At 41.0% G+C, this 25,717-nt stretch overlaps 1 long non-coding RNA gene across 3 annotated transcripts in view; it reads right to left on the minus strand.

The window, feature by feature from the left end:
* The window catches only part of LOC309532556, a 70,823-nt gene that overhangs the window by 21,944 nt on the left and 23,162 nt on the right, over positions 1-25,717 (minus strand). Inside the window, exon 3 of one of the 3 annotated variants that reach the window (XR_014219927.1) lies at positions 22,382-22,534. The exons of the other annotated variants lie outside the window; for them this stretch is intronic. This is a non-coding gene — a long non-coding RNA (uncharacterized lncRNA). Of the gene's footprint in view, positions 1-22,381; positions 22,535-25,717 lie in introns of those variants that run through there. 3 annotated transcript variants of the gene reach the window in all.

The raw sequence follows: 25,717 nt of genomic DNA on the forward strand, positions 1-25,717 counted from the left end.
ACACTAGCTTCCATTCACATGCATGGAAGGCAGTGCCATGTTTAATCTGAAACAGGGCCATACTTTAATGCTGCACCTGAAGTCACACCTCTTTCCTCCAAGAATGGCAAATTCAATGCATTTGGTCTAGCATTCACTACAACATCTCTCATTGGCTGGGATTACTTCAGGAAATAAGGACCAAAGGGTAAAAAACTATGGTGCTGAAGTAACCCATGGAAACAATGGCTGTGAACAACTTCAAACAGTGTACTTCCCTGCAAGTAAAAAGCAAATACTTTTTCTGGAGCTTTTTCATGCCTCTTAAAAGCAGAATGTTCGTCCCAAAAACATTTGCAGGCAAATATTTGACACAGCTCTCATTCTGGAAAAAATGAAGTTATTTTTTCACACCCTGGTTAGCATTTGCCTGTGGTGCTTTTATGCCTATTATCAGAAGTTCACAGAAGCAGCAGAGATTGCCATCTGGGCTCTTCCACTGGCATCCTTCATAACTACTTAAGACTAATAACGCAACATTATAAGCAGGATGGAAAATCTACATGTTTAGAAGTTTGTATACACCACTCATTTAAAGCACAAACCCCAAAAGACTCATGGGAACCATAGTTTACCCACCACAACCTACAATTCCCAGCACCCTTAATAAAATACAATGCCCAGGACACTTTGAGGGGGTAATGGGTTTTAAATGCATTGTGTGCACACATCCTAACTGGGGGAAAAACCCAAGAAGAAAATTGTAGGAACAAATGAACAGTTCTCACAACGGAGGGAGGAAAGTAGTGCCCACTTCAAGGACTGCTGGTTTTCAATCTATTCCTAAATAATCTGGAGTTAGAAGTAAGCGGTGAGGTGGTCAAATTAGTTTATTTTCTTAAATTACTGTTCTGCTGTTATCTTTGGAGTGAGCATTTATTTGCTACTGTTGCAAGGGCTGTTATAGGAACTGGAAAAACTTACTTCCAATGAGGAAATGATCTAGTGGGTCTATTTCCAAACCAGGCTCACCTCACCAGTCCTGTGGCAAAGACTGCCATACCATACCAGTTGATATGGGGCTACATTTGCAATATATTATGAAATAATTTTAATACCTGTTTCCACAGTCATGACATCCCATAAAGAATCCAGGGGAACTGCAGTTAAAGGTATTGAGATTCAATATTATTGGTATGAAAGGGGGGCAGGACGTAGGCACTATTCACACCCTTCTAACCTGCTAGTCTAGCTTCCTTTGTTGAGGTGACAGCCTGGCTGAAAGGCCATTAAGGGAAACAAAGGAAAGGGACTCTGTGTGAGATGACTAGCTTGTAGCTAGTTGGAAGACAAAGCTAGAGATTGGAGTAGAGTTTTGATGCTCGGAACCCCAACCATCATAGGCTCAGTTTGTACATGTGTACATAAACCATATATCATAAAGACACCACAGTCTCAACTGTGCCTCATTTCCAAAAGGAAACATTCCAGTAAGTACCCGGAATCTCGCACTGCTCAGAGATTGAAGTGGCAATAGTAGTGATGATGATGATGATGATGATGATAACATAACCCCATCTTTCCTTCCCCAGGAGCCAGGACAGCAAACATACAAGTGAAAAAACAATTAAAATATCTACAATTCCAAGAGTGGTTTAATGATAAATCCCTCTTCTCAAGGGAGTGTGGGAATTTTAGTGCTGTGTGGGGAACAGGGATCTTCGAACAACTCTCAGCATCCTTAACAAGCAAACTCCCATAATTATTTGGGGGAAGTCATGTATAATAGTGCTTCAAATGTATGGTTCAAATGTGCTTGAAAAGAGACCTAACATACATGGGACAGAATAAGGTACAGTGAGAGCTCTGTCTTAAGAAACTTGGAAGTGACATCCAGGAAGATGTCTATGTTTGGGCAATGAAACATAAAATAACAAATAGCATATCTAAGGTTTTACTGTTTGTTGAGATGATGAAATCATAATAATTTTCATTACATGCCCTAGATATGGTTGCTAAAATAAGGAAATTCTGAGATGAAAGAGGCATAGAGAGCATCAAAGAAACTGTTTAATATGTTCGGGAAAACCATGAATATTCATGCCAATGAAATCACGTTACAACCTAATGGAACAGCAGTTGACCACCATGCTGCTGAAATGTAATTCAGGCATAAATATTCGGATACCTTTCTACAGTGACAAACCTCTGGAATTGCAGTGGAAATAAAAGTATATAGCATAACTCATAACCAATGTATTATTCTTGGATGAAACACACATACTAATAGGAAGAAGGGGAAAAGCGTCTTGTCTCTTGCATTGCGAGGTTGAAATTTTCACTGTTGTACAAGAACTTTAAATGATGCAACATGTGAGGTTGAACGGCATTCCCCAACTTAGTGAAATATGATCATTAGCAGGCCCACTAGTGCAAGCTTTTAAAGCAGAGTCATCTGTTAAATTCAATTTTATTTCACTGGCTGGTGATTCAGATGAGTCTTTTCCTTCCTGGAATGCTCATCTATGTGCATGATCTTCAAAAGCAGCATTTATTTGCCAACTTCATTCCCAGTTCTACTCTTACTCACACAGCACACTTGGATCATAATGCCTGGCCACACATAACCCCACAATAAAACAGAATGAAACGTTTATTGCCTACAAATGACATTGTCTCACTGCTGCTGAGACAGCCCAAAGGTTCAGGTCATTCAATTGCTTTGTAGTGTTAAGCAAATGAAAAGAACTGAATTGACCATTCTAATACAAGGGGCCTATTGTGTTCATTCTTGACCCATGCAAGATCACATTGTTATTCAAATATTTTCATAATTGCCCCAATCCAGCGCTCCATGTGTGCTTGAATGCTAGCATAGAGCTCTTATGCACCCCCTTCCCTTTCAATGGATGGAGCAACAGTTCCGCATATGCTAAAATGTGTGCACACAAATATGCACCCTCCCTTTGCATGCTAGGATGCTCTTGTCTATGTGACTGATTGCTGGTTCAAGGCCAATGCCGTGTAAATTTGGGGAGGTGTATAACTGCTATGTTTCCTGGCTGTATCATAGAAAAACACCATAAATGTTCTATCAGAAGCAATAGATGAATTGCTACTGTGCCCAGCAACTTATGTTTAGTATCACAATTTTTGTTATAATTAGATAATTCTGTTACTGCATTTTTAAGTCTTTCACTTCCACTTCACTTCATGAATATGTAAGAAATATATATAGATAATTTAACCATTGAGTTACTTCACTACCCAGTTCATTTAGCTCTGCAGTGTTGCACAGACTTAATGATGGTTCTGCAAATGACTTGCTTGTTAAAGCTCCAAATTTAATAAGAAATTTATTTCTGCTGATAGCTCCACTGTACTTAGCATTCAAAATATCAAAGGACAATTGCCAAATGTTCATAATGCAAGTTGTCAGGAGTGCAATCTGGAATAATGGAATATACATCTTGCAAACTTGCACTTTGATATGGCAAATCACTTGGTCAGCAAGCAAATTGATTCATTTATGATTTCCTATTATTGCAAGTAGTGGGTATGTTTTTACAAGAAGTTCCACTCTCTGAAGACTTACAAACACCATCATGTAAAATCACCTACAGAACAATATCAGTTATGAATATCAGTCATACTGAGTATACTGATACTGAGTACATGGATAGAAAATTTGCACTTGCCATAAAATTATTTTCTCACAATTCAAAATGTCACAAAGGATTTAAAAATAATGATGAGATGATGATGATTTGGCTTTCAATTTTGGCTTATTTTCTGCTTAACATTAATCCAAAACACAGGGTCAAATTGCACATTATGTTAACCAGGGGAGCATCCGCTTTTTTTAGGGAGAGCACCCAGGAAGTAAGAGGGGGTCGGAACACAAAGTGCCCATTGACGTCAAGTGTTATTGGGTTAAGCAGAATAACCATGGGGATATTGTGGAGACTAAAGCCATACTGCACGCAGCATTCATATAGGTGCTCTACTTCAACATAAACACTTCTGTGCTTGAATCCTGACTGTACGAGACACTAGGCCAGTTCACATGTACCAATCCTGGATTAGCGCCAAGTTATACATTATGTTAGTCATGCTTTAAAGTAAATGTCTTTAAACAGGCCACTTATTTTGAAGAAAAAAGGCAGCAGTTTAGGAGGTGTGATATTGTCCTTCGCCTCAGGCACATAAATGTCTGGGGCTGGGCCTGCTTACAGTCTTCGCATCTGTTCCGACTGCTGCAGTACCATTTCTCTATATGATTTATTATTATATTCCACTGAATATTAGAGTTCATTTCTTAACCCAGCTGTGCTATACACACCCCACAGTCAGCTGGATCCTTCCATTTGCTTGGGGAAGGAATGCATCAGTGATACCAAAGCTCTGACTCTGTTTTATTTCAGCCTTGATGGGACATCAGGAAAATAATAAAAGAGGATCAAACTGGGACATTAACCGGTAACAACTGACTGAACCTGGTGCTTTTCATTCAGCAAACCCTTTTTGTCCATTTGCAAGTGCCCTTAATTTAGAAAGCAGATTTTTTACTACTATTCTTTGGGCACTGGCACTGACTCAGGACCAGCTATTGGCAGTCCTCTGCTGTCGGCTGGCCCTTGGCAAAACATTTGGTCTGATCTATTCTCAGAAACTCACTTGCCAGCTGTCTAAAATCTATTCAGAGCTCATCTGTGCTTTGGAATTGCTTCTGACCTGAGGGTTATTGTGATTGATAATGTAAGCAGATCTTCAAGAAGATGAAGAAGAACCAGCTAACTGTATGATCAACAGGCAAATCCTTGTCAAATGTGTTTAATTGTAGTGGAACCATCCTGATGCCACTTGTTTGGCTACTTATTACAGCACCAAGGCCCCCCAAAACCCTTTCTGCCCATAGCCAGGGAGGTTAAAACATTATGGTTCATCCTGTGGAGGCCGTGAGTATTATTTGCCTATTATGGGTGACCCCAGTATTTGGACGCTGCTCACCGTGTGGGTGACTATGAAAACAGAAAGTCTCCGACCAGCTCCTGGAGCACAGTCGACATGAGCAGACATGCCACTAGGGAGGACAACTGTTCACATCCATATCTTCATCTGAGATTAATAGGAAGCTGCGATGAATGGGAAGCTGTGGGGGACATCAATCTGCAAATCACACCTCTTCTATTATTCAGATGATATTGCTGGATTAGGGCAATGATCTATCTCCAGGTTGTTATCTCTCTTGTTATTATCTCTCTCAATGGCCATCGTTCTTATTCTAAGTACCACAGGGTTGGTCAGGAATTAGAAGTGTTATGTCTCCCAAGTTATGCATCCTCTGTAAAAGAACCCCCACTCCTAAACCCAGTATGTGATGTAGAACATGTTCAAAAATGATTGGGAAGATGCAAAGCTGTCTTATAGTGAGTCAGACAACCAAATTGTCTAGCTCAGTATTGTTGACATTTTCCAGGATTTTAGGCAGGGGCTCTCCTAGCCTAATCTGAAGTTGTTGGGGGTTCAACCTGGGACCTTTAGTTTGCAAAACATGTGCTCTGCCACTGACCCATGGCTGACCATTAATTCTTCTTAGGTTTTCTAATGCGTTTCATGCTTTGAATTTAAAAGGGCACACACAAGCGAATGAGTATGTTCCATGGCATTCTCAAACCAAGGAATTCCAGTACTGGTTGTGATCAGAAGAGTAGACTAAAGTGTTGTTGATTTAAATATAAAAATATAAAATATTTCAAAGGAGCATAGTAAACAAATAAGGTGTCTTGCAAAGTCAGCACTGTGGAGTCTGAAGGACAGCTGAACAACCCGAAAACCAGGCACATGTTAATGTAATACTTTAGCTTGCAGTTTTGAGAATACATGCCATGACCCTTCCTCAGTTTTTCTTCAACTCTTAATAGCACATAACTCAGACATAGTTTCTACCTGAGTGGAACATCTGACTTTGTTTTACAAGTAATTCATTAATGAGTCACCTACATGCCTTAGGTGGTTTATATCCATTATCCCCACTTAACAGTTTGGCCTCAGGATGCCTTTCAATATAAATAATCTTCGAAGATGCTTGTATAGCAGAAATGTGTTTCTTTTTATAGCAAATCTGAAATTAGCTAATTTTATTTGACTTTCTTTCTCGAGATGAGCATGAATTATGAAATACCATACAGCTGGCACGAAATTTACTAATATGGCAGGGCTCCGACAAACTCTGCACAAATACACAGAACACATGTTCCAGTCATTTTTCTCTACATGACTTTTAACTGGTCAGGTGGAGTTTTAAAGTAGACCTTGATGGATGAAAAGTCATTTTAAATTGCATCTCACATTTCAGAAATAATTCTTTAAAGCTCTTGGTACTTCCTCCATGATTTATATTCTTTTTCGTGTAAGTCCTCTGAGAGGGTCAGGAGATCCCAGTTCAAGGAGTAGCTTTGGTATTATCCCACTCCCCCAAATCATCTCCTGCCTGTAGTTTTCTATTAAGGTAAACTGGGAAAAATAAAACATTAACTCTGCTAAAAAGGAATCTTACTTTTAGATATATTGAACCAAATGTATAACATATTGCTTTCCAAGAAAAATGATAACTACTCTAGTGACTACATAAATTGTTTCAATGTTCAAAGTGGAACAAAATTACTAGGCTTCCATGGAGCCAACCAATGGAGTGCAAATGATTCATGCTGTCTACCAAGTATGTGTTGCATTTGTGTTTCCCTCCCTCTTTCCATTTAGGAGCTCAGCTGAGTATCCTGTAAGGTAGGGTAGGCTCAAGGCCTCATGAGCTTTGCCACAGAACAGATATTTGGACCTGGGCTTTCTGAAACAGCAATCGTTGTTGAAAGGTGGAAAGCCTTTACAGGTGGAGAAAGTTATTTGGAACAGACACACAAACCACTCTTCATTTCTCTTTGTTTTTCATTTTTTTTTCAGTTCAGCTGCCTGTACTTCCAGATCAGTTTGCATTTAAAATAAGTTCACATGAAAATCTGTGAAAAATTTTGCACGCTCTTCACCGAATATACACATTTTTGCATGCAGTTATGTCCCAATATAGGGGACGCAGGTGGCATTGTGGGTTAAACCACAGAGCCTAGGACTTGCTGATCAGAAGGTCAGCGGTTCAAATCCCTGCAATGGGGTGAGCTCCCGTTCCTCGGTCCCTGCTCCTGCCAACCCAGCAGTTCGAAAGCACGTCAAACTGCAAGTAGATAAATAGGTACCACTCTGGCGGGAAGGTAAACGGTGTTTCTGTGCGCATCTCTTGTTCACCAGAAGAGGCTTAGTCATGCTGGCCACATGACCCAGAAGCTGTACACCAGCTCCCTCGGCCAATAAAGTGACATGAGCGCCGCAACCCTTTATCTATGTCCCAATATAAGCATTTTTTTGCAAACAATTTTCCCTAATTTTTTTTAACTAATATAAGTGTTTATAATCATTTCTAATACTCCCCCCCAAAAAACCCCGTAAAAATATAAATACAGCAAATGAATGCACACTTTTCTCTAATATGCACTTTTCTCCACATTGTGGAACCACACCTGTGAGCAGTCCCGAATTGACCGGGACATTCCAGAATTAAAGAAGCCACCCTAGCTTCTGATTGGATGTCCCATTTTCAGTGCTGAGTTTTTCCACGAGTCAGCTGCCTCCTGTGAGAGCTCAGCATGCAAAGATGCACATCTTACACGTGAAAACAGGCACCCAAGACGGAGCCCATTGAGGTGGAGCAGAGGGAGTTTCTGGTGGTGCAGGCAAGGCTGCCACCACTGGCCCCAGAGGCCATGTCTCCTCTGCCTGATATCACCCCCACCAGAGGAAGAAAAGAAGACAACAAAGGCAATGGGGAAGAGGAGGAGGAGAAGGAGGTGGAAGTACCGGTCTGGCACTCACTGAAGGAGCTGCCTCCGGTAACAGAGACAGGGGGCTGGGGCTGGCAACAAAAGATACATGTCCCGAATTAATCAGCAGAATGTGGGTAGGTAGGCAGAACTACACTGCAAAACTGGGAGAAGTATGGAGGCCAGCTGTGTTGTGGTTCAATGAGGAAGCCTCACATGCTGCAGCTATCGCTGGGCCACACCATTCCAACTGCAAGTGGGGGGTGGGGTGCGAAGTCTTTCAACAATCCTTCATAAACGCACCCAAACTCTGCACATAATGAAGCTAGCATGTCACTCAAGCATTCCGGTTTTATACATGCAGGTGGTTGTACTAGGGAGGCATTCAAACATACCATTCCCCATCCTAAGTGGTACTGCCCAGCAAGATATGCATTGTACCAGGTTGCTGATAATGTAGTAAAGGTAAAGGTAAAGGTACCCCTGCCCGTACGGGCCAGTCGTGTCCGACTCTAGGGTTGTGCGCCCATCTCACTTAAAAGGCCGGGGGCCAGCGCTGTCCGGAGACACTTCCGGGTCACGTGGCCAGCGTGACGAAGCTGCTCTGGTGAGCCAGCACCAGCGCAGCACACGGAAATGCCGTTTACCTTCCCACTTTAAAGCGGTACCTATTTATCTACTTGCACTCAGGGGTGCTTTCGAACTGCTAGGTGGGCAGGAGCTGGGACCGAAAGATGGGAGCTCACCCCGCCGCGGGGATTCGAACCGCCGACCATACGATCGGCAAGTCCTAGGCACTGAGGTTTTACCCACAGCGCCACCCGCGTCCCATGCTGATAATAATCTTTTTAAAAATAAATCTTTGAGAGACAATCACTCTCACCCCAAACAAACCCATCACTAACACCTCTATTCAAACCCTCGCTTCCTGCTCTTGCCTAGGACACAGCAAACCCTCCTGAGGTCGATGAGGGTGTTTAGACATCATCTGCAGTGCACCTGGGGAATGGAGTGTAACTGTAGGAATGGAAGCCTGACTGAAATCAGTATCAATTTAAAGACTTCCTACAAAATCAGTACATATTAAGGGCAGCTGCATAAATCAGCTTAGCTTTACAGAAGGCTTCATAACTGTATTATTTAATGTAATAATAACCTTGTCCTTTCTCTGCGGGAATGAAGTAAGTGAACATACATTTTCGCTATATATCCCACTATATTTTGATCCTGAAAACAATATAACTTTTTGATTTTACATGCTACACCTTAAGAACAATCTTGTACAACAAACTAAATTTATATTTTCATATAAATTGTAACTCATTTTCAACACCATTTCCTATTATAATATTTATATTTTAATGCTCTCTCATAAATGGTTTTAATTTTGGTCTAGTTATAGTAGTCCATTTCCTTCATGAAGCTAATCCATGGTGTTTTAGCAAATGATAGGTTTTGCCTGTAAATAAATCATGATTCAATTCCCTCAATGCAATTAATTCCACATTCTTATTCCAATATTATAGCTTCTAGTGATCGTCCAGCAAATACTATTGCATACGCTCATTAGCTTTCTTTTCATTTTACAGTATACGATCATTATCTCCTAGGAGGCAAACTAACCACTGTTTGTCCCTAATCACCATTGAATCTAACTATTCTATTTTCTGTGTTGTAATTCTTACCACTGGAAAGCACCTGTGCCTCCAAGACGTCATCTGACAAACTGGGAAACTTTATTCAGGTTTCTTCATTTACCCACAAGAAGGATGAAATTGCCATTTGAATCAGAGCTCTTATTCTAATCCTAACATCCCATCTTCCTCTGTTATATGATCTAAGAGCATCTTGTAAATCATCTACACTGCTCATCTGCTCATTTTCTAATGGCAGATTTTAGTCTCGATTATGTCAAGGTAACAGATTTAAAATGCATGTGCAGGAACTAGGCTTACTTGAGGAATCCAGTACTTGAGATTTTAGAGGGTGAAGTGTTAGTGACACAAGAAGACCCGTTTTATATAGCTGCCATGTTACATACTCCTGTTGTGTCACGCCAGGCAAGATTGGCCTTACCATTAGGCAGAATGAGAAGGGGCAGGTGCTGAAGGGCAACAGACCCCCCCCCGCAACCATCCTGAAGAGTCCCCACATCTCTAGCCATTGGAGAACAAAGCTATATGTGCCACAGGCCTGTCACACTCACACATCCTTTAAAACTAATCTGCTACCCTCAGGTGCATTAAAATGGCAGCCCCAAGCCACAACATTTGTAGGTTAGAATGGTTTTTGTTGCTGCTGGAGCAACCTGGGTCAGTGTAAGGAGATGGGAGGGAAGATGGGGTGAGGCCTTCTGAAGGAATTGGGCTATTGTCAACTGTTGCCAACCCCTGGCACTGTAACCATGATTAATTCACCATACTGGCAGCTGGCAGAAATTTAAAGTATGCCCAACAAGGCTAAAGATTACCCCTAGGTCTCTTCTGCTTGTTTCACAAAGGAAAATCACTTTATATAATGTAAGCTCCTCGTACCTCAAACCTCTCACAGCACCAATCTTTTGCCCACAGTATATCGCATTGACACTTAATATTCAGCTCTAAAAACCTTACCGATATTTTAGAGAAATGAAAAATCCACATTTTAAAACCTACAGCTGCTGTTCATGGCTGAAAAATGATATTCCAGGGACTTAATACAATAAAAAAAATATTATTAAAGTAAATCTACTGTATTGTGAGATCTTGTATTACATGCAGCACAGCCATAATACATCATATAATTTCATTAATTAAAAAGAAAATCAATTACTAACGCTTACATTATTCTGAAGCCTTGCTGTGTAACCACCACAAATATTCATTTAAGTAACAAGTACCAAATGAAAGAATGCCGTTTATGCTACATTTAGTCCATATGTGTCAAAGACAAATATGAATCATTCTTTCATTTGTTGCTCCAAAAGAATCTTAAGCAAGAACAAATGAAGTAGTATGAAATCAAGAAGACTTTGAAATGCTAACAAAATTGAGTGCTTCCTAGTGTGCTGCTTGGTGGAATTGTAAACAGACCAGTGGGAGAAAACAAAGGTCAAATAAACATGGCTAATATAAAAATGTTCACTCAATAATGTGCTAGACAGGCAACTTGATGCATGCAGCTCTAAAGGTGTGAGCAGCAATACTGACTTGGGTGACATCACAAATCATGTCAATCAATTAATTGTCTGTCATCATGCACTTCATGCTGCCTGGAATCCTATGACACTCCCCAATGTAAGTCAGAGCTGGAAAGGGAGAAGAGCAGCTAGTAACAATAGACCGATCGACTCAGTGGAAGGGTCCAAAGTGGGGGAATGTAGCATCAAATTCACTTTGTCTAAGCCCCCTTCATGCATTACCTGAGAGAGAGGGGTCTATACAATGAGCTGGGAGTCGGTCTGCATCATCGCTGGCCCTGCCTCTGGCATTGTGCAGTGAGGATGCACATCTGAAAAGAAGCCCTTGCTTTTCAGCTGCTCATGCATAGAGGTTCCATACTACTAGAATGACCACACAAACGTTGGTGCCAGGCCAGCCCATCTGCACAATGCTGTGGGTGAAGCCAGTAGTGAAAAAGAGAGAGGCCCAGTGGGCAGCTTTCAAAGTCAGGTTGGTTTAGAAATTAAGTTGAGCTATGGCCAATGGGTGTTATTTTCAAAGCTTATCTTGGAAGACAATCTTATGTGAGTTGAGAGGAAGTCACCCATCCCGAATAGAGTCCTTCCCCCCCCCCATCGCTTTTGATAGGGCATTAGATCACTTTAACAAATTAGTAAATTGTTTGGTATGTTCATCCCAATTACAGTTTGGAAAGCACATAGCATATGGGGGGAGCCAGGTAATGGCAAGTGTCGAGATAGTCCAATGATGAGTCATTCCATCAAAGAGTGAAGTCCTGCAGTAATTTCACTATCCTGGCCAACATGTCAAACTGGGTACCTGAATCTACACTGAGTGTCAAAAGACAGATTTTTCATGAGACTTGATTTTGGCTTTGCAGTGTCGTCACAATACCAATCAGTATTTTTTTGTAAGCAGGATTCCCTCCTTTGAAAGTAATCAACTTAGTCAGGTGTCAGAGGAAAATGCTACTTCCTCAGTCAAGGAATTTTGGAATGGGACTGCCCCTCAGCTGAAATAGGATTTTTTTTCCAGTTGTGGACTCGGAAACAGTAGCAAGATGATTTACAGGTAAGCACTTAGTTCTCCTATCTGACGATTCACAGCTCCAATAAGTGACTTGAATTGTGTATGTGTAATGAAATGTCAGCCCATCTCTTTCCCAAGTTACTCTCCTACCCCAATCTCATTACGTTCCTCTTCGTCATATTGAACTGTACTCATCACTAATCTACTTACCTGTATGCCAAACCAAGTAATTTTAAAATGTATTATTCTTTGCTTTTTGTATTGACTCCATCTCCACCTCCTCCCCTTCCCCATTTAGTATCATTGGTACGGGACTCATAGTATCCATCCATTCATTTTCCTTCTTTCAAGCCATTGATATTTAAAGTGAATAATGTTGTTCTAACATTGATCTTGTTGCGCTTCACTAACTGCCAGGAATAAACAATATAAGTTTATGGCATTGATTTCATGGATTTCAATTTCCCCCCCAATCATGTTCTTGTTAAGCACCTTGTAAAATGCTTCATGTCACATGCTCATCTCCTTTGCTTCATGATCTAAGTGTACCCAATAGGCTTCGCCTTGGGATTCCCCCCCCCCCAGCCTTCCCCTAGTGGCTGGCACACTGCTGGTCAATGGAAACAGATCTAACAAAAACATCAACCATAATAGCACATGTAAAGTTGTTCTGCTACATGTGTGCTGCTGTGCTCAACCTGCTGCTATCCAAGCTGTTCCCAATCTTGCAACTTTCCATTGTATATTCAGCATCTTGCAGAGTTCTGAAAAAGTCAAATGCAAAAACAGACTACTTTCTTTAGCAATGTAAGGCTAGCTTCTGAAAAGACTACATTTCAACATTAGCTCAGCCACAGACACTGGTAGAAGTCATGGCTGCATATCCTAATTCAGAATCTTCACTTAAGCATGCCTATTTCTAAGACAATTAGTCTGTGGGTAACATTTTTCTGGGGTCAACGGCCCTATCCTAGAAGAATGCAATTATGGCGTGTTCCTTCCAGAGGAAATCATAGGGTAAAGAAAGCAAGTCTTTATGGTAATAGTTTCCTGTAAAGATACTTGTGCATTCCTTTCAACGACAGTGTCTGCATCTTGAGCATTTTTGTCTCCAATATCCTATCATGACATTTGTGTGTGTGTGTGTGTGTGTGTGTGTGTGTGTGTGTGTATGCAATGAATACCAACAAAATGGACTATCCTGAGCAATAAAAGTTGAAAATTCAAAGCAGCTGAAAGGAACTAAAAAAGAAGGTGCCTTCTGAATTTTGGCATATCATCCCAATTTGTGCTTCTGTGTGCCTATGTGATTTGAAAGAGAATGAGTTATGTTTTCTTTTTCCTGCTTAGCTGTTTTCACAGGCCTACCTGGAGTAGAGAATATTTCTGTGAACTGTGTATGCATAACCAAGACTCTTTGAACAAATCTGAATGGGCTTCCTGATGACACTGCATTCAGAGGACAACACAGAAAATGTGTACACAGAAAATGTAAACCCTAGTAATCTCCTTGCAGCTGAGACTGCCGTGCTTTAAATCCCCCATTCATAAATTATGTTGCATTATGAAACCATATTCCAATACCATGTCTTTACAAAACCACCACCACCGCAATAACTTACATTTCATGTAAATGAAAATGAACATTAGATGCAATGGGTGAAAAAACCCCTAAAGACTATCATGCTATTATGTTCATAGATGGCTGTGGATGAGAAGATGAAAATGTATTTTCCGTTACATACAGTATATGAGTGAGTCATCTATGAAAGGTTGTAGCTCCGTAGTACAGCATTTGCTTTGCATGCAGGAAGTCCCAGGTTCCACTCCTGGCATCTCCAAGAAGGGCTGGGAGAGACCCCTGACTGAAAAGCTGGAGACCCTCTGCCAGTCAATGTAACCATTACTGAACTAGATGAAGCAATGGTATGACTCAGTATATGGTACCTTCCTATGTTCCTATAACTCAGCCCCTCCCAAACATCATTATAAGCATGATAATAATCATATGTTTGGAAACACCCTACCAAAACCCTGCATGCATAAATGAGACTGTTGTCCCATGTATTGTTATTACTGTGAAATAAATGCAAGCTCTCAGTTCCATTCACGCCGGTGACTGAATATTTCAGTGATGCCACATCTTCTGCTATTAAGGAAGTTCCTTGTTTTGATCCAGTTAAACAACTGAGTGATGTGCAGCAGGTACTTTACTGAAAAGCATCACAGTGCAACAAATATCTTAGTTCTTCAAAAGGCAATTATGAAACCTTTGTACGGTTATCTATTTTCCTCGATAAATAACACTTTCCGGGATAAGTTTGATCAGGGACCAAGGGAAGCCACATTTTTTTCAGAATGAGGAGACATTAATCTGTTTTCCCTCCAGCTGAGATATTCTCCCCTACTGCAGTTGTTGGCCGGTGGGCCAAAAAATTTAAGCTGACAAAAGAGAAATACAAGTTTGTATGAGCATTGTGGCTCATCCATCTGCAGGATGCATAACCTCACAGCTGTTTAAAAGCAGGAGAGGAGAGAATGAAAGTCAACTGAGGAATCAGCAAAACTACTTTTATTGAACGTATGTATGAGTCAACCCCAGCCATTGTGATTAATGTGCATGATACCAGTTTGTCTTTCAAAGATTGTGGCTTCTGTTGTAATCTGAGCATTTGAGCATTGACCACATGAATAAGAAATTAAAGATATTGTGAAAAGAGAAACTATTGAAAGATTTGACTATACTGATGCTTTGATTCTCACACTCATAGGTGGGGCACATTTTTTCTCACCATACATTAGAACAATATGTTCTACTTGTAGGATTGTATGTACGGGTTCACAGAAACACTTTATCCAAAATTAGTGGTAGTTTTCCTGCAGTCATCTCGTGTCTGACATACATTGCACTGAATTTAAAAGTTCCCTTGCTCCAGTGAAGAATGGGAATTAACCCATGTAGTCCTCAGTTATGTGACAGATCCAAGATGCTTTAGGATGAGGTCAACATGCATGATTATCCTGAGGCTGGGTTAACTTAAAGGGACATGAAATCCTTGTATGTGTTGGATCCTTGGCACAATTCATTTCCATGTGGATTCACTGTGAGACCAAGTAAAATAAGCAGACCATGTGGTAACAGAACACTGATTGTGTAAATAACCTCCTAGAGCCAAGGCCAGATATAGTTCCAAATATGCAAATAATACTTTTTATATGCTATAATTGCAACAATTTATTGAGCAAATGCATATTGAGTCCCAGTGTAAAATTCAATATAACATAATGGTTAATGTTGCTTGTTTCTGTTTAATTCAATCAATTCCTGTCTTTTTTCACAACATTTTCAATGAATATGATGATAACCAGGCAACAGCCACAAAAGGCAGCCCAGAAAATATCACTCTACAACCCTATTAATACACTTCTTCTCTGAACCTCTAGTTGGTAGGCCAATGCTTTTCAAACAAAGGTCAGAAGTAAACAAAAAGTACTCAATTCAATCTGCCCGCAATATTTCATGAAGTGGGGATCTTTTATAAATCTTGGCCTAGGCTGAGTTGCAGCCTATCAATAGGCAAAGCAAAACTTGTCTGGCATCAACAGCATATGCTAAAGAGCTGTCTGCACAGCACTGAGGCCAAACTGTCTGCAACACATTTGTTACAGCTCTCCCATCCCAGGGCAGGCTAAAACAAATTTATTAGGCTCAGAACTGTATAAAGCCTTTGCCTGATGTTCTAGTGATGTTGGGCATATATAACTTGAATTAATTTAGGGAGAGTCTTATGTGAGGAGAAAGGGCAAGACATTGTGTTTGTTGAATGCAGTTCAGAAAGCAGATGAGAGCTCTCATATACACACACCTTAATGTACAACACACATACACACACATTACCGCATACTCTGCGGGGGTATAGCACTAGGACTCCTAGATGGCCAGTCTAGAAGTTCAGAGTGACAAGGAGATAGAAGGAGGAATGAGTGATTCTGTGGTATCAGATGAATGATACTGCTCTTCAGAATTTCATGCCTCCCTTCTTGCTTCAAACGATGTATTTTGTCAACGCTCTCCTACACATGGTCAGGGCGTAACACCTGCAAATGGATATGTGCTGATCTTGGGGTATTCTTCCAGACAGAGGTCACATTCACAGGGGCCTGGTTGAGCACTGCTTCCTTTAGTTGAGAAAAGATTGTCAGGCTTTATCATTCTCCAATAATTAATGAAAAGGGAAACTGCATCCAAAAATTATGAAAGGAAAAAGGAAATGTTCGTGGAATTCTCATGGGTGGTGTGCAGTGTTCCTGTTGCCCTAACCTTACTTTTGAGATGGTGGAGGGGGCGAGTGTCCTTCTGTTTATACTGCAAATCTGTACACTGCAGCCTCCTCAGGTGCCGAGGGAAAGATGTCAAGAAGTAAAACCTCCCATGGGACTTTTTCATATCAGGAAGTGCAGGCAGCCAGGCTGGCTGCAGAGTGCTAGAGAAATAAAAGCTTAGCTGACTTACAATTATATAGTAAACTCAAAATCCTGCACCCACCAAAGTTTTAAAGAAATTCTCAAGTGCAAAAAGAATAAGGCAGGAAAAAATGGAAGCTTCTTTTGCAGCAGAAGGAAACTTTTGAGAAATAGTTTGGCACAGAACTAGACTCAGACAGAGAACAAATCCAGAAGGGTTATTGACCATGCATTAGAACTAGCCCACACTCAACTCAGAACCATCCTAGCATCTCAAAGGAGAAAGATCCCACCATTTGCCATGGAAAAGGACCATGGGGAGGCAATAACCCCTGAAGCCACTAGCCCCAAGTGATCCACCTACCCCAGGAAGCCACAGAATCAAGGGACTCTATGATCCCTGACACCTACAGCTTGTTCCTCTGCCCACCGTTACCCTGAACACCTAAGGAACAGAGATGGTGACTCGGCTGAGCTGAGGCTCAAAACAGAAGACCCAATTAAAACCTGCCATTTCTGAGTCCTACTCATGAGGACTGAAGCATGCCCAGGGCTCCAGGAAGGAGTGGAGCAGGAGGAAAAGCTTTAAAAGCAGTAAACTGCTGCTTCTGGAGCAACAGCTTCTTCTGATTAGTTCCCTGTGCCTGAACTCTTGGCTCTCTTGCTAACTGAGAATACTTTGCCTCAGACCAGCTCCTATTGCTCTTGCTTTGCCAGACATGCCTTGCTGGTATAACAAAGAATCTAACCAAACCAGTCTCAGGGGCATCTACCCCAACCACTTTCAAATTGATTGCTGGACTTCGTTTGACGTAGTAGGCTACAGGCTGAGCAGATCTGACCCAATCAGCATTGTGGAAAGCATATTCTACTACTCGGCTATGATTCTTTTAGGCTCTATTTTTTTTTGCTCCTGATCATTATTTACATCAGGCTACCTCAGACAATACTGCCTGAGGTGCTTCAGAACCTCAGGCCAATATGCTCAAGCTACTTCAGAGCAGCAATACAAAAAGTATGGAGCATTGAAAAAAAGTATTATTATTGTATGTTTTGGTGCGAGAAAAATGGGCTGTTATATTTGCATTTGCAGCGGTTGAATTTCTTGGCATTAAACCTGCAGTGTTAGTTCCTGGTGAATGGCTTAAGACAAAAGGCATTTGCTGTATAAAACAGTATCAAGCTTTTTAAATACAAGAAAATGATTTTGCTTTAATTTGATCTCATTTCTTTCTTCTCTGAAACATTTTTTTTCTTTCAGATAAAAAAACCCCAAAACAAACAAAACACCAAATCCCTAATCAAAACATTTTTATTTATTTTTTTGCCCAGTGGAACCTTGCTAATAAAAAGTGGGATAATTGATAGCAGTTTGCAAAAAAATTCCCCTTTAGCATTTGTAGTTGAACTTGTCTATTTTGGCCTGAGGGACCAGGGAAAAGGGAGTGGGTGTTCTTACTGCATTATTCATCTTGCAAAGGAAATGAAATGTACAATACTCTGATGAAGATACTTCTGTCTTTGTGCAGCAACTGAGTTTATTCTGAGCAGTCTTTATAGATTACCAAATATTTAGCAGAACAAATCAGAGCCTGCAAGAATATATTTATATTGCAATTGACAGATAAATCCTGTAGGGGGAGTTTGCTTATTACTCTTCTAGTGGAATTGAATATAGAAAATAACTGTAGCGATGTTTTCATACATACAGTTTCACAGTTTAAACACATTGCAGCACCATGCAAGTCAAAGTTGCAGACATGCAACACACACATATTTTTATAGTTGCAAAATTGATTTCCAATGAGAGAAGGGAGAACTGGAATCTCTTGCTCAGATTCCTAAATTTGACACTACTGTGTAAGCTTAAGGAAGTTGTGCACCTGTGTCATAGAACTCTTAGCAGCATGCAGTGCAACACGACCTGGTTTTCCTCCTCATTCCTTAGCCTTTAAGGTCATAATGAGCCTAGGAGGCTGCCTTATACCAGGTGAGACTATTTGTCCATGTAGCCCAGCATTGCCTACATGTTGACTCCCAAGGTTTACTCTTGGCTGCAGCTCATGGTTAAGAGGAGAGACTGCAGTACCGAGTGCAAAACGTCTGAGACTGCATTACTGCCAGTGGGGGACTTGCACCAGCTTCCTGATATTGAACCAGAAATTGGAAACCACTCTGTCTGGTATTGGTGGGCAAGGGTCTGCAGAACCGAAACCTGTAGAATCAGACTGCACAGAACAGGAGCTAGGATTGATACTTAGAAAAATGCAATCGTCCTCTTTGTTTTTTGGAGAAAAGTGTGCCTTGTCCTGTTTGGACTTCAAACGGGATGTCTTTTTCATGTATTCAAGCTCTTCCTCCTCCTTCTCCTCCTCCAAACTGTGTGGGCAGAGGGTCTGATGGGAGGAGGAGAGCAGAAGTTTGGGTGAGACAGGGTGGAACAATGAGGAGGACAGCCAAGAGTGAGGGTGAGAGTTATTGTGTGATGTGGGCAAGAGGTGGGGTGGGGATGGGAGGAGAGAGAGAGAGAGAGAGAGAGAGAGAGAGAGAGAATGTTTTTGTGCAGGGAGGATGGGTTGCAGAGAGAGAGAGGATGAGGTTTGCAGGGAACAGGCCTGCTCTGGTGCCGGCAGAGAGAGGTTTCTTTTTGCCCTTGCAAAGGGGGCAGGTGAGTCGGACTTGGAAAGCGAGTGGGGGCAGGGTTTACAAATGGGCCTGCTCTGGTGGAGAGTGGAAGAGTTTGCAGGGCATGGGCAGTGAGGAAGGACAGGTGACCACAGAGCAAGATCAGAAGGGGAAAAAAATATTCAAGGAGCATATTCAGTGCAACGTCCAAAGCAGAGCAGCTAAAATGTGAAGGCACTGTAAACCCAATTGCAGTGGTTTGCTTTGAAGTCATTGCTGCACCAGGTAAAGTAATTTTAGCCCCCCAGTCCTCCCCAAACTGTCCCATACTTTGCTCGACCTGTTCTTTATTTTGACCGACCAAAGGTGGCAACCCTGATTCTTTGTAAAGCAAAATATAAATACAGTAAATAAACGTGCAGCTCCCCTTCATGTATGAGAGAAGCATCACCACCCACATTGTTGCAAGAGAAGGGAAAGGGATATCTGGCAACACACTATTCTCAGTGAGATAAGAAAGACTGCTTAGGCCCTGCAAATGTTCAAGTAAAGAATTAATATTACATTGTGGCCATTCAAGCAACCGAAGAGTAGCAGGTGCTAGAAATGGTGACTTAAATTTTCAAAGAGAACATATTTTAAGAACCCTATATTCTTTCCTTAGCTTACAGAAACTAAGCAGCTGGAGATTTGATTACGGGGCCTGGTCTTGGTGCCTATTTTATGCAGGATGTCTAATTTTAGTAATATGGGTTTTGTCTAATATAGAGATTTTTCAAGAAATTTTCCTCAATATTATGCATTTTTTTATTACCCACATTCCCACTAGTATATGCATTTTTACTCACTCTCTCCCTATTAAACACTTTTGGGTACTTACTTTTTTTTGTTTGGGAACTATACCACATTTGGAGAAACATAGCAGTATTTGGGCATTGCATTCTTTTGGTGTAAGTAAAGTAGGATCACTAAAAATGGAAACTGAACTGCATTTCCCACCCATCCCTATGAACAATATGTGTCCATGCAGCAAGACTCGCTCTGTCTTTTGAAAGAGATGCACTTAATTTGAAGCTTTGTTCTTATTCCAGAGCTCGACAGCCCTACAGAATGAAATATATTTCAGAACAGTGAAGCTCCACAGGATCCCTGATCTTCAATATTATTGTCGGGGATATCTAATGTGGAAACTAGAAATAGTGATGTTAGTAACTGAACTGAAGAGCCTCTCCAGGGGATTTGCAATTTACTTTTCTTTCAACAATGAAAAACAGCTTAGTTAAACTCTCCATGCTTCATGTAACAAGAAACCAAACACTGAAAGTGGAAAGCCAAACAATTGAGAACTTTCCAAACTACACTTACCACATGGAGAAATGTGGTTACTTAACCCTTGACATTCTACAGAAATCCAGGCATTGAGCACTTTCCTAAATGCAAATTTAAAATCAGGGGCATGCTCAACTCTAAAAAGAAAGAAAGGAAAGGAATAGAAGCCAAGAGTTGCTCAAAAGTTATTTCTTAAATTATAGTGTTGTACAATTCACCATTTAAAATGCAAACATGCTTCACCCTAGCATTTTTTCTTCCTTTGAACATATTCCTCCATTCTGTCTTTCTACCAAAGTGTTTACATCTACAGAACCACATACCGCAAAAGGACAAACAGAAATAAGGGGAGTACATATCTTAAATGGTTTTTGACATGACCTTGGCCTACCATGAGAACGGAAGTGAAGGTGAAGGAATCTCAATGACCACAGACTAGCTGTCTGTTGGAATATGGGCCAGAAAACTATTTCACTTCCCACATCTATGTAAATGCGGTTGGGCACAGTTCCTACCCAATTACCTCCCCAAAGTCCTCGGACAGAATGTCATTGATGGAACACTGTCATGGTTTGGAACATTCTGCAGTCATCTTTCTATATCATGGTAGGTAACAAATGTTTCCGTTCTTCCTTTCTTCTAGTCACATCAGGCAAGAATAGACATACATACTAGATATTCTTGTAGGATTAACTATGTCATCCCATTGCTTGTCAAAAATTGCACCTCCACAAGTGCAGCAGCACACAGATTGTAGACTGTCAAGAATTATGTATGCTACACCATAATTTTGCTTGTGACTTTATTGATAAAAGGTTTCCTCTAAATTGCAGTGTGAGAATGTGGTTGCTTTGAGAAGCATCAAGGAATTTAGCAACCTAGCCAGAAGCCACAAAGGAGTCTAAAGAACTTACTGTACAGCAATCCCTTCTGGAGTGCTCCCAATACCATCACTTAACGATCTGAACGGAGCATCTTAACCTAATTATTTGCTATCTGATAACATTTTGCCACAAAAATGTTTGCTTGAATGTATCTTATCAAAGGAATGTTTGTGCCTCGGATTAGTCACTGCTTGGTTAAAGATTTGTGTAATCAGCTTAATTCGTTTTAAAAAATACAAATACCTATTACCACTTAATTTGTATAATAGATATTGACTGTGCAATTAAAAATTAGCAGGGCCTATTAAAATCATAAGGTCAAGCAAACGTTCAACAATGCATAGGTTACTTCGCTTATCTTTTGTTTTGAGTTCCTATTATGCAGCACAGACCTTTTGGGTTTGCAGAACAGAAAAAGGTCACAAGTGAAACGAGATGAATATTCTCAAATCATCCCTGGGCAGACATGTACACAGCAATACACTGCCTCTACTAATTCATCACTCTCAGGTTTGAGAGGTGGCAGAGGGTTCATAGAAAGAGAGTGGATTGATGGAGCCCAAGAGGTGGGTAGTCCCTTGGGTGGGAATCAAAAGCCACTAAAAGAGCAGTAGGATAAAACCTGTTTCTCCTATCCTTTCATTACTCCTCACCAGTGAGCAATGCTGCTGTTTAAGATGTTCAAGGCTGCAAATCATATGAAAACTATTTATATATATCTATATCCTGATACCTTAATGAAGGTTTTTTTCCCTACCCTCCTTAGATTTACAGTGAGAACTTATTGCATGTGCTTATGATTCAATTGTGTTGAACCACTGACCTGTTGAGAGCAGATCTTACCACTATTTATACTGCAAAAGTTCACTGGCCTTAAAAAAAATTATCTATGTGAGTAACAAAAACAGATATTTGGGTACTGGGTTTTAGAATTTCATCAGGCTGATTTAGTCTGCCTAGATTACATTCAATATTATTTAAACAGACTACGAAAACTTGAAGAAGTAAACTAACACAACAACTACATACCTTCTGGAATATAATGAGACTGATACCAAATAATGAAGGGATTGTCTTTCAGCTAGCCATTCCCAGTCTCGTCCACTCCAGTTGTTGTTGGGACTATGTGACCCAGCATTCCTCACCACTGGCCATCCTGACTGGGGCTGATGGGAACTGTAGTCCAAAACACCTGGAGGGTACCAAATTGGGGAGGCTTATTGAAGTTAATAGGAATACAGGAAAATCTCTGTGTTCAGTGTGCTTGGAAGGAAAAGTGAGTGGCACACTGAGGTTTCAAGAGAAGCAGCAGAATGTTCATGTTTATGAACATTTCCCATGGTATTTGTAACTCTAAGGTTTTATTGTACCTGCATAGCAATGGTGAGCTAACTATATAGTGGTATTTGACCATCCAAGATCCCAAAATCAATAAGCAATTAAGCCCAGAGGAAAATCACTCTAATAAATTATTGTCTATGGGTTTTATGCGATCCATTTTGGAAAGGCAGACCATGTTTATACGAGAAGAATTCCTTTCTCAATGTTAGAACCTGTGAGTGGGCATACAAGGAGATGATTCGGTTTAATAAGAAAGTGAGCAGGTCTTTCTAAAAGTTTTGTTAAGTTCATTTTGTAGAAATGGTTTAATGTAAGGCTAATGGATGCTCAATTAAATTAAAAGGCAGAAAATAGTGAATTAATAGATGGCAAATAGTGTATTAAAAATGAAATTACTTTTCACATAACCAATAGACCCTAGAATTCATTTGCAGAGGGCACTTCTAAAATCAAATATCTAATGAACTTAAAAATGTGCCAGACTATACTATATGCTACATAAAATATATATACACTTCTAATGTACAAAGTTCTTTGCCATATTTGGCAGATATTTTATATTCATAACCTTATGAGGTAAATCAATATAATTTCAATTTTAGAGATGATGGATAGAAGCTGATAATGTTGCTGAATCTTGTCTTAATGAGTTAATGGTTGCCTTATAGTGTGTTACTACTGTACCCCACAACCTAAGAGTTAAACCAGATGGGAGGGGTATAAATAACAAAATAACTACTACTACCACTACTACAATCACCACCAATCTGCAATTATTATTAGCAAGGATGCACGCTTTTTGGGGGCCTCTCTCGATTTTCAGTTTCCAAGTCACCTGGTCTTGTTTCTGAACTGGCACCTGCAAGTTAGTAATGTGCCATACTTCTGTTTTTGATGTATGGACATGGCTGAGACTGCTGCACACCTATAGTTGGTTGTACTTTTCAGTCTGAAGGGTATTTTTCAGTACTGTTGCACTCTGCATATGTACTCTGATTGAATCGCAGAGGGGGGAAAAAGGAATCCTAATGCTAGCATTAGCCATGGGCAATGAGGTGACTGGCAGCTACTGCATGGCAACAGAAGGTAAGGCTTACCGGGCATGGGCCAGATCACTCCCACAGATATCCTCCGTGGGCTGGACCGGTGCAGTGCAATGTCGGAAATACTGTCTGCGCATGTCCGCGGTGCCGGAAATTACTTCTGTGCATGCCCCAGACGCTGGAAATCGCGCCTGCATATAAACGATTTTCAGTGTCTGGGCATGCGCAGAAGCAATTTCTGGAGCCACGGAAGAGAGTCCCCGCACCGCGCTGCTTTAGCGCAGCGCATGAGGACTCGCAGAGCGGGCGGCTTGGTTCAGGGGCAGCTTGTGGGCCTGTTAAACAGCCTCCATGGGTCGCTTCTGGCCCATGGGCCTTAGGTTGCCTACCCCTGGTGTAGAGGAATTCCCATCCTTACTGTTAGGTGCTGACTGATGGGGTGGCAAGTGCCACAGCTAGCTCCATTTACTTGCTTAACTCCTGAGTGGACAGCTGCCCTTGCTGACGTCAGCAGCCTGTATCCTTGCTGTGATTGCCATGCTCCAGTGCACACTCACGACAGTGTCTAGGGACACCAGAAAGCGAAAGCAACAAATTTATACAGGGTACTGTTGTGTTTCAGTGCTCGAGTTTGGGATGCAGCTATGTATGTTTATGCCAGAATCCAGGTCTGAAACATAAGGCCCTGTTAGGGCTGCCACAGGCCCTCCTTTATGCATCATCACCTTGGAAGTGGGGCAGTGAGGAGAGCTTCCAGATCTGTTTTGGACTCGGGGGGATCTGATCTAAAAGGGATCTGGGAGGGGGACACACCTGCCCCCAAATATTTTAGACTGAGGCCTCCTGCCTGCAATCTAGAGTGGTTTAACAATATGTCTCTCTTCACTGGTAACTCTGAGGCTCTGGGAGAGAAATACGGGCCTCCCACCAATTCTCAGCACCTTTAACAAACTGCAGTTCCTGGAACTCTTGGGGGGAAGCCATGATTGCTTAAAGTGGTATCATAGCACTTTAAACGTTTGGTGTGAATGTGGCCTTGGTGAGATTGCTCTCCCCTTTATATCCGTGTGTGTGTGTGTGTGTGTGTGTGTGTGTGTGTGATTTTTGTTAAGTTCCGTTCCATTCTCAACTTGGCTTTAGTTCTTTGCTGGAACAAACTGCCTTGTCCTTTTGAATTTAGCTTGATCTGATAGGCCTTGGTAATCTTCTATGTGTTCATTCAAAGCTATGTTCGATTTTTGTTTATATTACAGATTCTCCCACATAGATATTAAGGAAATGAAAACAAGTTTTCCATCCAAAACAATTACAAAGAAAAAGCAAGCAAACAAGCATAGGTTTGCAGCAAAACTGCAAAGGAAGTCAACTAAAAGTTTAAAAGAGGAAGAAGAAAGTTAGATTTAAGTGATGCCAATTAAGACTCACTCTCCTTTGCAGCAGGAATATGAAGGAATCACACATTAGGTCTAAAGGATATATCCAATTTTGTTCTACCACAAAAGAAGAATGCTTTAATTTTTGGCTTACATGGGTACCCAATGTTTATTCTGAGCTCCTAGATTGTGGGTAAGGATCAAATCCTATTCATCTTGAACTCAGTGGGTAACCTCCCAGTGGTTTCAAAACACAATCTTTGATCCTTCTCACTGGCAAATGAATCTCTTTTACCACACAGACAAAAACACATTTCTCAAACCAAGCCTTCTATCCCTGTCATTTTTGTCCTAGATTGTTTCTAGGACATAAGGGGAGCACATCTTGGCAGAAGAGAACTTCTAATATCTGTGCCATATTTTATAGTACAGCCTTTGCCAACCTAGTGTCCTCTAGATGCTTTTGGACTATAATTCCCATCAGCCCCTCCTTCCATTAGAGCTTATACTCAGGTCTAAAAACTTTTCATGTAAGGGAACTATGAGAAGGGACAGTGTGAAGAAAGTACAGAGTCCTTTAGATTCACTATCATTCAACCTGCACTGCCCAGCAAGACT

The sequence above is a fragment of the Podarcis vaucheri genome (assembly GCF_965113315.1).
Source record: "Podarcis vaucheri genome assembly, chromosome: 5".
Taxonomy (NCBI): Eukaryota; Metazoa; Chordata; class Lepidosauria; order Squamata; family Lacertidae; genus Podarcis; species Podarcis vaucheri.